Source organism: Oncorhynchus clarkii, chromosome 20 (assembly GCF_045791955.1).
Source record: "Oncorhynchus clarkii lewisi isolate Uvic-CL-2024 chromosome 20, UVic_Ocla_1.0, whole genome shotgun sequence".
Lineage (NCBI taxonomy): Eukaryota > Metazoa > Chordata > Actinopteri > Salmoniformes > Salmonidae > Oncorhynchus > Oncorhynchus clarkii.
This window is the reverse complement of record NC_092166.1, coordinates 14128457-14141772: the sequence shown is the minus strand read 5'-3', so window position 1 is coordinate 14141772 and position 13316 is coordinate 14128457. Positions and strand designations below refer to the sequence as shown.

Below are 13316 nucleotides of genomic sequence, written 5' to 3'. Positions count from 1 at the left end.
TCACCTCCTCAAAAGGAAATGAAAAATCCAGAAGATGAGAAAATCCATAGGTCCCGCCCCTCTGACCTTCTCCTTCAATGGGTTTTGAGAAGGAAGCAAGGCGAGAACATGCGAGGAGTATGCAATTGAGATTCTCCCATAGTGGACAAAATGTGGAATTGAAGCAAGGGAAGAGGGAAAAGTCCAACCGGGTATAAACCCAGGTTGTTAGTGTAAAACATAACTGTGTAAGTCTAGGCATTATTTTGGCAAAATAACACAAGCATAATTCACTGAACAATTGACTAAACCACCTCCGAGTGATAAAGTCAAGACCAGAATGGTATAAAAATGTGTGTTGGAAGTGTATCATGTCATATACACTTGGAGATCATTTTTATTTATTTATTTATTTTTATTTAACCTTTATTTAACGAGGCAAGTCAGTTATGAACAAATTCTTATTTACAATGACGGCCTACCAAAAGGCAAAAGGCCTCCTTGCTGGGACGGGGGCCTGGGATTAAAAATAAAAAACAAATACAATATAAATATAGAACAAAACACACATCACAACAAGAGAGACAACACTACATAAAGAGAGACCTAAGACAACAACATTGCAAGGCAGCAACACATGACAACACAGCATGGTAGCAACACAACATAACAACATCATGGTAGCAATACAACCTGGTAGCAGCAAAATATGGTACAAACATTATTGGGCACAAACAACATCACAAAGGTCAAGAACGTAGAGACAATAATACATCACACAAAGCAGCCACAACTGTCAGTAAGAGTGTCCATGATTGAGTCTTTGAATGAAGAGTTTGAGATAAAACTGCCCAGTTTGAGTGTTTGTTGCAGCTCGTTCCATTCGCTAGCTGCAGCGAACTGAAAAGACAAGCGACCCAGGGATGTGTGTGCTTTGGGGACCTTTAACAGAATGTGACTGGCAGAACGGCTGTTGTATGTGGAGGATGAGGGCTGCAGTAGATATCTCAGATAGAGGGGAATGAGGCCTAAGAGGGTTTTATAAATAAGCATCAACTAGTGGGTCTTTTTATTTGTTTTATTTCACCTTTAATTAACCTTTAATTAACCAGGTAGGTCAGTTAAGAACAAGTTCTCATTTACAACTGCGACCTGGCCAAGATAAAGCAAAGCGGTGCGACAAAAACAACAACACAGAGTTACACATAAACAAACGTAGAGTCAATAACACAATAGAAAAATCTAAGTACAGTGTGTGCAAATGTAGAAGGGTAGGGAGGGAAGGCTATAAATAGGCCATTGAGGCAAAATAATTACATATAGCATTAAATGACAGATGTGCAGATGATGATGTGCAAGTAGAGATACTGGGGTGCAAAAGAGCAAGATGATAAATAACAATATGAGGATGAGGTAGTTGGGTGTGCTATTTACAGATTGGCTGTGTACAGGTACAGTGATTGGTAAGCTGCTCTGACAGCTGATACTTAAAGTTAGTGAGGGAGATATAAAATTCAAGCTTCAGTGATTTTTACAATTCGTTCCAGTCATTGGCAGCAGAGAACTGGAAGGAAAGGCGGCCAAAGTAAGTGTTGGCTTTTGGGATGACCAGTGAAATATACCTGCTGGAGAGCGTGCTACGGGTGGCTGTTGCTATGGTGACCAGTGTGCTGAAATAAGGCGGGGCTTTACCTTGCAAAGACTTATAGATGGCCTGGAGCCAGTGGGTTTGACGATGAATATGTAGTGAGGGCCAGCCAACGAGAGCATACAGGTCGCAGTGGTGGGTAGTATATGGGGCTTTGGTGACAAAACGGATGGCATTGTGATAGACTACATCCAGTTTGCTGAGTAGAGTGTTGGAGGCTATTTTGTAGATGACATTGCCAAAGTCAAGGATTGGTAGGATGGTCAGTTTTACAAGGGTATGTTTGGCAGCATGAGTGAAGGAGGCTTTGTTGCTAAATCAGTTTAATTTTGGATCACCAGCAGCAAGAGAATTGAACCCTGTGGCACCCCCATAGAGACTGCCAGAGGTCCGGACAACAGGCCCCCCGATTTGACACACTGACCTATCTGAGAAGTAGTTGGTGAACCAGGCGAGGCAGTCATTTGAGAAGCCAAGGCTATTGAGTCTGCCGATGAGAATGCGGTGATTGACAGAGTCGAAAGCCTTGGCCAGGTTGATGAAGACGGCTGCACAGTACTGTCTTTTATCGATGGCAGTTATGATATTGTTTAGGACCTTGAACATGGCTGAGGTGCACCCATGACCAGCTCTGAAATCAGATTGGCATAGTGGAGAATATACGGTGGGATTCGAAATGGTCAGTGATCTGTTTGTTAACTTGGCTTTCGAAGATTTTATAAAGGCAGGGCAGGATGGATATCGGAGCTATTCGATGCTAATGCAGAACGCCACATGTTTTTGTGCTGGTCAAGGGCAGTCAAGTCTGGGGTGAACCAAGGGCTCGATCTGTTCTTAGTTCTACATGTTTTGAATGGGGCATGCTTATTTAAGATGGTGAAGAAAGCACTTTTAAAGAGCAACCAGGCATCCTCTACTGACGGAATGAGGTCAACATCCTTCCAGGTTACCCGGGCCAGATCGATTAGAAAGGCCTGCTCGCTGAAGTATTTTAGGGAGAGTTTGACAGTGATGAGGGGTGGTCGTTTGACCAAGGACCCATTACGCATGCAGGCAATGAGGCAGTGATCTGTGAGGGAAAAATTATGTATTCACCTTATTTGTTGGATATGTAACAATTATTTACTTAACGAACAGTAAGATATTTCTGTCCTGCTAATGCTGTGTTTTATGGTCTCCACTCTGCACCCTGCAGCTAGTCTGGGCGTTGAGGACATGGGTTCTACTAGAGATAGCTTGAAGCTGACAATTGACTTGTGTTGGTGATAAAACGTAAAAGCTAGCATTCTGTAGACAAGATGTGGTGTGTGTGGCTCTAGATAGAGAGAGCCTGGAAGAGTTAAGAACAATGCCTCATTGTCTCATCTTCTGGCATCTTGGAAACGAAGTAAAATACCATCCTGTGTAGATAACCAAGGTGGTTTATGGGAAGGTTAGAAGTGACTGACTAAGCAATCTTGGTATCAGCTATATAAAACTGTGCATCATCTGTAAAGTCTAGACTCTCAGCCTGACAGCAGTCAGTCAAGACTGGAGGACTGACGGTCTCATTATTGCAATAATTAATCTATATTAAATAAAGATGATTGATTGAAGAAATTACTAAAACCAAGTCTCTCTCAGTACTGAATTTCCACTACATTTAGCTGAGATCCTGATTTAAGACAGCAGAGGTATATTTAGAGGGCAAATTGGTCAGGATGATATCTAAGAGGGTGCCCATGGTTATGGATTTAGGGTTGTACCTGGTAGGTTCCTTGATAATTTGTGTGAGATTGAGGGCATATAGCTTAGATTGTAGGAAGGCCGGGGTGTTAAGCATGTCCCAGTTTAGGTCACCTAACAGTACAAACTCTGAAGATAGATGGGGGTCAATCATTTCACATATGGTGTCCATGGCACAGCTGGGGGCTGAAGGGGGTCTATAACAAGCGGCAACAGTAAGAGACTTGTTTCTGGAAAGGTGGATTTTTAAAAGTAGAAGCTCGAATTGTTTGGGCACAAACCTGGATAGTATGACAGAACTCTGCAGGCTATCTCTGCAGTAGATTGCAACTCCGCCCCCTTTGGCAGTTCTATATTGTTGGAAAATGTTATAGTTAGGGATGGAAAATTCTGGATTTTTTGGTGGCCTTCCTAAGCCAGGATTCAGACACGGCTATGACATCTGGGTTGGCGGAGTGTGCTAAAGCAGTGAACAAAACAAACTGCCCGTCCAAGTGTTGGACGGGCAAGGAGGCATGACTGAGTCAAATAGGAATCCTGACTTAATGAAGTGGTGATTAAAGGCCATCTACTTCTTGTCAGTAATAACCAGATCATCAACATTAAGGAACATGGGCAGCTGTGAGGAGGAGGGTTTATTCTCCAGGTCTTTAACCGTTTTCCAGAACTTCTTGGGTTTAGACCCACAGAGAGAACTGGCCTTCCAGATAGCCTGAGTGCACTTATTTCTCATTTGCCTGAACGATAGCCAGTCAGCCTGAGTATGCGTGTGCCAAGCCTTTCGCCAAATGCAATTCTTAAGGTGGAGTAACTCTGCAAGATCACGGTCGAACCAGGGGCAGAACCTGTTTTTAATTCTTATTTTCTTTATGGAGGAGTGTTTGTTGACAATACCACTCTATCTTCGACAGAGGGGATCAAGCTGATTCTATACCATTTTACCGATTTCAGTTCATGAAAGGAAGGCTTGCTCATTAGTTTTTTAACAAGAGTCTATTTCAAATCAGGACAGGTCGTTTCACTGAGCAGCCATTATGAACATAGGCTGTAAAACAGTGATCACTAAGGTCATTACAGATAACACCAGACTGATACCTATCAGGGTTATTTGTGAGGATAACATCGAGGAGAGTAGCCTTTCTGGGTGTTTGGAGTCATACCTTGTGGGATTGGTAATAATTAGTACTTGGTCAGGTGGTTTAAGCATATCCCCGTTTAGGTCACCTAGCAGGACAAATTCAGACTTAGTCTAAGGGGCCAGGAGAGAGCTTAGGGCATTTAGGGTGCAGGCCGGTGCTGATGGAGGACAATAGCACCCAGCAACAGTCAACAAATAACTATTTGAAAGTTTAATGCTTAAAACCAGCAAATCAAATTGTTTGGGGTCAGACTTGGTGGAGACAACCGAGCACTGAAGGTAATCCTTGGTAAAGATTGCCACTCCCCCACCTTTGGAAGATCTGTCTTGCCGAAAAAGGTTATAACCAGAAAGGTTAACAACACTCTTCCTTAACCACGTGTCAGTAAGCCGGTAATTAGATTCACGGTGTAAGCCGGTAATTAGATGACTTATGACATTATAAAAAGGGGGAAATCATTTAATGAGAATTAACTTTAATGCATGAACAAATCTTTATTATACTGGATGGTGGTGGGTTAAATAAATGTATGTATTCATTGATGTGAAAAGGTCTTTGAACATATAGTTAGTTTCCTTCTGGTAGGTCAGAGATAGTGTCAAAGATCGGGAGTTTAAAGCCAGACAGCATTTATTTAAATTGATCATAGCAGAAAATATATAAATGTTACATGAATTTAGTTTTTATGTGTTCATTAACCAATTCAATTTAAAATACTCTGTCCGTTTCTAAGAATTTGTAAGATCCTTATTTGCATAAAATGGACAGAGACCAGTCAACCGAAATTAGCCAAAAGCATTTATTCTCGAGAGCGCTGGTCATAATGCCATGTACATTGCTTAATATACCTCACATTTCATCATAGTTTTTAGATGTCCCTCCTCTTCTCCGACAAAGCAGCTTCAAAAGTCCATTCCAACCCACTAACGCACACACTATATCTGGATTATCTCCTAAAGTCTCAGCACAGTTTATTACCACTTAGCTGACAGTTCCAGTCCCCCCCCAGATACGGAAAACCCAGAGGAGCTCTCGCTGTCTTATTTTATGTCCACAGAGTTATAGCTGGGTCGGTTCAAACATAGGTTCATTAACCTCTTTGCTTACTTTCGACACACACATACATTCCTTCTTCCACAATGGTTACCATTTCCAATTACCCCTTGTCCATGCTACATAACCTCTAATCCTAATGGTTACGTTTCTGGGTAGAATTATTTAATAATTTATCTTAAACCTTGATAAAATATCTTAACAATACATTACATGAAAAAGTAGAAAATTGTAACTTCTATTTTTGACACTTGATCCCTGAGCTGTCCCCAAGTTGAAGAAGTTTGGGACAATTACAGCATGACTTGTAATTCCGAGTACATTTACAAGACAAGAGCGGCTTACAGAAGAAAGTGCATATATTTTCATACTTCATAATGCTCCCCCGTGGGAATATAACCCACAACCCTGGCGTTGCAAGTGTCATGCTCTACCAACTGAGCCACACAGGACGTAACTAGCCTGCTTTACAGAAACATTACAAATACATAGTAAAATATCTATCACCATAACATATCTATCACCATCTTAGTAATGAGCTCTGTGATAACAGCCAGACAACGATCAGGACACATGGAAATGTCTCTAACAAGCCCTTCATTTCCTCAGTATTCTTTACTGTATTGTGTCAGTCCATGTTAGCGTTGAGCGTCTCCTCTTGTAGTCAGTTACTTCTGGTAACTTGATCCCAGGCAGAGGTAATGCATAATTATAAACTCTGGGTTATCTTCAGTTGGCACGTAAAACACTTGGAAATTGACAATCGGATAAGAGTGTTTCAAAGTACCTACTTAAGACCCTGTACTAGTTGTCAGCTGGGTCTGTGTTGAATTCCAATAAGGTTCGTTGAATCTGTGACAGGTCTGAATCTGTGAGAATGGAAGAAAGATTTGTTAGTGGGCTACTATAGCACTAATATAAGAAATAGGACTGTCAGTCAAAAAATGTTTGTTGATGATTATTTTATATTTTGAACTGTTATGATTGGCAGCATGGGACAAACATCTACATTTGAAAACACTTTTCATGCAAAGATGTGGTGTATTTAATTGGATGGGAACACTATGTTCCCATCCAACCATTTTTATGCAAGTAAAGAATAACCTGTCAGATAAAAAAATTCACGACAGGCCTGATGGAAAACAGCAAAACTTTGTCGCTGTATATTTGCAGTCACGTGATGCTATGTTGTGGTCCTCCCACTATGACTTGGAAAAGCATGAAGGGTTAAATAGGCTACAGATGAAATTAATTAAGATGAACTTCACAGGATTGTGAAAGTGCATGGCGATGAGCTTGATGGTCATTTCCAATAGGTTAAATATCAACGATTATTATTTGTAGGCTATGCTGGTGACATGATAGTCGGTGCTTGGCTGATAATTGACAAATAAAAATTATCTTTGTCTTATCCATAACCTCATCGTGGCTGCGTTCACACGGGCAGCACAATTCTGATATTTTGCCACAAATGGGACTTTTGACCAATCAGATCAGATCTTTTGCCCATAATTGGCAAAAGATCAGAATTGTAGCACACGCTCTCCGCAAACTGTTGTCTAGTGAGCATGCACCAAGACCAGATTGGGCATGTTTGCTTTATCAGAACACAATTTGTGACAAAACCATCAGTATAGTTGAAAATGCAATGGAAACACATTGAACTTCGTTTTTTTATTTGAGACATGAAGACATGATGCAAAGTTCTTTATATGTGCACTGCATCATTACCTACGCATTTTATCTGCAACAAGACAATTTGATGGAAACACACCTCCGCTGGTAAAATGTGCATCTTTTTTTATGCAGGTAGAAGATAAATCACATAAATATTTTGACAAGTGGATGGAAACCTTGCTAGTGCTGTAATACTCACCAGAGCTTCCACGACTTCCATAGGCTTCATCTAAAATGACAAGCAAAGGCAGAAATCAATATTAGTAGCATAGTACAGTAGTATTATAGTAGTATAGTGTACTGTACTGAAGGAAAATCATGGGCTTAACATGCTGACTAGACCACCTTTGCGAGCAGGTTTATTTTGTCCAACCACTCTAGACGCGATCAGGACACGCAGGTTGAAATATCAAAACAAACTCTGAACCAATTATATTAATTTGGGGACAGGTCAAAAAGCATGAAACATTTATGGCAATTTAGCTTGCTAGCTTGCTGTTGCTAGCTAATTTGTCCTGGGATATAAACATTGGGTTGTTATTTTACCTGAAACGCACAAGGTCGTTCACAGATAAAAGGGTAAACCGAGTTTGTTTCTAGTAATCTCTCCTCCTTGATATGGCGGTTGGCAACAAACTTTAAGTTGCATTACCACCACCAACTGGACTGGCGTGTGGACCTCAGTTCATCTTTCAATCACCCATGTGAGTATATGCTCCTAAAAACCAATGAGATGGGAGAGGCGGGACTTGTAGCGTATCAAGCGTCACAAATAGAACCAAGTTCTATTTTAGCGCCTGGCTGCGCAGATGCTATGCAGATGCTCGTTGGCGCGCTCGAGCAGTGTGGATGCAATGATTGAATAACATGTGTGTAAATTTATTTTGCGGTGTGGTCAGTATGTTAGGGCTTAAATAAAGCCATTTTTTGTTTAGACGCAAACGTGACAATGCATCAAAAAGCCCTGTAGGAGAATACTATACTCTGACGTCAGGACCTTGACAAAATAAACAGTGAGTGATGGCCATGAAAACACACATGACTTATGGCTATAGCTATGTTCAGTAAGTATATATTATTCTGTCTTTATCTAGCTTTATTTGTGAGAGCTAGATAACCTTTCATTACGTGGCCAGGAAGTTATGATCTCACCGTTTTCACCTTCAGGATCGGGTGCATTTGTAAGATCTTCTCTCTCAGAGGACAGATCGACTACAGTAGCCAAGAAAATAAAACATTTTATGCCATTATTCTTTTTCGGAAACCCACATCTAATAAAAAATGAAAATAGTCAGGGGAATACACACATCTATTTAATTTGCACCACTTGTTAAGAGTTGTTGATCATTTTCTAATTGACCTCATGTAATAATACTGCACATGAATTGAATACTTACCAGAAGTGGTTTCACCTCCTTGATCTAAAATAATCAATACACAAAGACATTAAAACACAATGATTATCATGCATCAAATATAAAAAGCGGTCCTGGAAACGAGACACCTATCCCAAGAATGAAACTCACCAATCAAACTCCCTCCATCTTTAACTACCAGGGCAGCATTCTCTTCAGGATTAGCTGGGGAAAATCCTTTCACATTAGTCTAGAACCTAAGTTCTATGTACAGTATCATACAATGTTTGGTTCCACATGGAGAAGAGTCTGTATGGCTCTGATCAAGGCAGTGTTTTAACACTTCTAACAAAATATGAGTCTAAATAAAGAGAATGTCATTAATCAGCATGGTTAGTACCTTGGTTAATATAAAGCACGGTATTCATTGGTTGAGCACCCTTGTCTCTGTTTAAGTTGGGCTGACATTCATTTGGCTCAGATCTCCATTTGTATTTGAAAAACCATACAACAACCACAACCACTAAAACAGCCAGTAGAAAAAACGATGGTCCAATAGTCCAATAGAAGCTGGATTTGATCCCTCCACTTGACTCTTCACTTTTTTTCACCTCTGTAAGCACACAAGAACACAAAGAAGTCATTCCATTGGTTTCTGCATAGTTGTTATACAAGTGTTCAAAATCCAACAATAATCTTTGAATGGTGTCCACTTAATTTATCCAACATTTACTCATTCTGACCTTCGAGACCATTTGAATTGCTCATAAACATCATAGTGTCCATGCTTTGAAGTCATTTCAAGACAATGAATTGAAAACAACATTTTACCCCAAGTGTTTTTGCGTGTTCCGGGAAAGCTTTTATGATTGACCACACATTGATACACTTCAGACTCGGAGGCGTTAATCATCACTGTCTTTCTCAGCTGGTAGGTATTGTCTTCGTTAGGTCTGACCCCTGATGACCGGACACCCTCCATCTCTGTTAGGTTTACATTATTCCTAAACAGATTCATCTCGATGGGTGAGGAGCTGGGATAGGTTCCGGTTACTAGACACGTCAGGTTGTTGTGCCCAGGTTTTAGAGAGCCACGAGGGACAGTGTAGATAAGTGGATCAGCTACAACATTGCAGAGACATAAGAATACATGGTTAATTACAGAACATAAATATGAGACCTGGAAAAAAAGGTTATAAATACAGATATGATTGACAGTGGGATAGGTGATAAGAATGTGATTCATACAGTTGGTGATTGCATGACTTGATATACAGTAGTTGAATGCACTGACTAAGTGGCTTTGGATAAGAGTGTCTTCTAAATGACAAAATGTAAATGAAAATGTTCTGAAAGAACGAACATACATCAGCTTACAGCTTATGAAATTATAAATATACAAAACCAATGACAAACCAACAGTTACACTCACATGAGTTATTGTACTGAGTTGCATTGAGTTCAAATTTCTGAAAATTATAGAGTGCCTGATAACATTCCACATTCAGAAAGTTGGTTATTTGATATTTGATGCTCTTTTTTCTGTTCCAATTGTCTATAATTAACTGAGCAGCAAAATCTACTGGAGTCCATTTATTTGTGTTATGAATGAAGTTCATTGTTGTTTCTCCATCATAGGCAAACTCAGCAAACAGGGTTTCCTCATCGTGAACAGGGTTGCGTTCAGGGATGTTCTTACAGCCAAACCTCATCTGCACAATATCACCGCCTACAACAAAGATGAGAGGGGTGAAAACAAGGCTGATAAAGGAAAGATGGTAAACTATGAAGTAATAGCTGCAACTCACTTTGATTTTTTGTCATGTGCATTTTCAGGTCTTCAGCTCTGGATAAAAAACACTTATCAATCTTCTGTCGACTTGTAATATGGTCTTGCCAGTACTGATTCCCAAAGCTTCTCTCCTTTTCATTCCAGATCTTTTTAGGTACAGGGGACTTGAGAACACTACTGTAGAAATCCACTGGTTCCCCATCCAACAAACCAACAACTTCATAGTGGGAGGAATTAAAGAAGGTGTACATGTACTCAAGTATATGTTCCTCTGTGAGCAGAGGATGTTGGGAGAGAAAGGGAGAAAAATTATGAGAATTAAAACTATTTTAATTAAAAAACAGAACAAATAATAGGCTATATTTACATTTTAGTCATTTAGCAGACTCAGTCTTATCTTGATCGACTTACAGTTAGTGCATTCGAGAAATTGAAAATAAATGTAAGTGATTTCTTGTCTGAATAGATAAACATCTCGACAATATAAACTGTTAGAATAAGGTTGACTATGATAACATAAGCGTGAAATAAAACGTATGCAATTAATGAGTTTGTTCTAGGTTTCATTTTCGTTTTACATTAATGGATATTTCGCCTTATCAGTTGAGAATCCAATGTTTTGTAGCCTAAAGGTGATGCAAAAATGTAATTTTTCTAGTTTTTCAGTTGCCTACTATACATATAAATAATTTAAAGATACCGAACCCGGTATTTCGGGTAGCTGATGGTGTAAATAATGCAGTGGACAGTAGCCTATGTGAATAGACGAAAACATAGTATATTTATAGAATCCATTCCCTTCCGTATCTAATTCTATGTTCTAGATATTCTGTATCGTATTCCTTATAACGAACAAGTTCAGTTAAAAAGTTACATAGACTATCAGAACAGAACCTCAAAACAGCCCTAGCCAATTAATTTTGTAAAAACATAACTTACCTTCAGAGCCTAACTTTACATCAGATTGGGAAATTAACGAGAAAAGCATGAATATACATAAGTATCGGAACATATTTTTGTGGGCTAATGATGGCAGGGTTAGATTCTTACGATCAAACCACCCTCGCGGATAGAATATTTTTTTGCATTGCAGTCAATTCCCCTCCTAACATATTTATTTTTCTTCAGTGAGTTTGAGCCAATTACATGTCAACAAATATGACAGTCACGTGTTGTTAGGTGAAAATCCTTGCGATAGGTACCATCCATCTCCTGAAATAAAGAAAGTTAGGCTACAATCTTCGGAAAAATATATTTAATCACTTGCCACACTAATATATAAAACCCTTTTGTAGGATACATATAACCTTTTTCTGAAAGTTTATAACATTTCGACCAAATAACCTAAATGTTCTATATAGCCTACAAAAGGGTTTTATATAGAACCTTTTAGGCTGCCATATGTTGCAACCTGGTCTCAGAGCATTTCTTATTATTCTGTATGTAAATCTGACGTCCTCCATTCAGTACACTATGTTATGTTTCGTATGGTATGTATTAATTTGTGAATGTCCATCATTAATTTTGTATAATATGGTACAAATGACAATTTTTATGATATGTTTTGAATTGCAAACTGTATAAAGGTTAAGAATTTACAAAACGTACAATATGTTACGACTTTGCAAAAAGTATGTAATAAATTCCAATTTGTTGTTGCTAACGTTAGCTAGTTGGCTAAGTTTCTAACGCTAACGTTAGCTAGGCTAGGGGTTTGTGTTAAGATTAGGAATTTGGTTAAAGAGTTAAGGTTAGGGTTAGCTAAAAGGGTTGAGGTTAGAAGGGTAAGCTACGACCAACCATCCTCCTAACCATACCAAATGTAACATATTATAGCAAGATGGCGCCGTACTGGATGGCTGCCGTTTTGCAAACTCCGACCCAACTTTGCTATTTTGTGATTATTTTGTTGTTTATTTTTACTTTATTTTCAAGAACAACCAACAATACATTTTGAACATCAGAGCAGCAGTTACTTACCCAAATTCCGGCTTCAACTTTGACTCATCTGCCCTGAGCACTCTCTGTAATTTCGACCCAATTTTCGGGCTACCCAAGAGGAAACTCCAGCATTACAGAGGCAAGAGGGGGGATCCTGGTGAGATTAAGACGAAGAGAAAACCGGCCACCTCCTCCCTCCATTCTACTGGCTAATGTACAGTCACTTGATAATAAGATGGAGGACCTTCGATCGCGGATCTGCTACCCACGGGACTCTCGAAACTGAAATATTCTTTGCTTTTCTGAAACATGTCTCTCGGACAATTGGCTATCCAACTCAATGGATTCTCCATTCACTGAGCAGAAAGGACAGTGGAGTCGGGGAAATCGAGGGGGGGGGGGTCCCTTTTCATCAACACCAACTGGTGTGCCAACTCCAGCATGTGGAAGTACCGACCCACTGTTCACCCTTCTTGGAATACCTGATGGTCAAATGCTGACCCTTCTACCTCCCAAGGGAGACTTCAGCTGTTATCCTTACTGTTATATACATTCCACCTCAGGAAAATAAAAATAACAAGCTGGCACTTAAACTGTACAAGACTATAAACAAGCAGAAAAACTACATTCAGAGGCTGCTTTTCTGGTTGTTGGCAGATTCATTTAAATCTGTGTCACTAAGACACGTGATGCCCAACTTCCATCAACACGTCTCCTACACTACTAGGGGTGATAAAGTCCTATACCGCTGTTATTCTACCCACAAACAAGCATACAAGACCCTCCCTCATCCGCCATTCGGCAAATCAGTTCATGACCCCATACTCGTGCTTCCTGTTTACAAGCAGAAGCTCAAACAGGAAGTACCCATGACTCTCTCCGTTGAGAAATGGTCACCAGAATCAGAGATTGTGCTACAGGACTGGTTTGCTAGAGCTGATTGGAATATGTTTCAAGACTCCTCCGATAACATTGATGAACTATCCACCTCCGTCACTGGCTTCATT

The 13316-nt window shown here is 39.8% G+C and overlaps 1 pseudogene; it reads right to left on the bottom strand.

Moving 5' to 3' along the window:
- Positions 1-5098: 5098 nt before the first annotated feature.
- LOC139375965 (major histocompatibility complex class I-related gene protein-like) lies at positions 5099-11480 on the bottom strand (annotated as a pseudogene).
- Positions 11481-13316: the final 1836 nt, after the last annotated feature.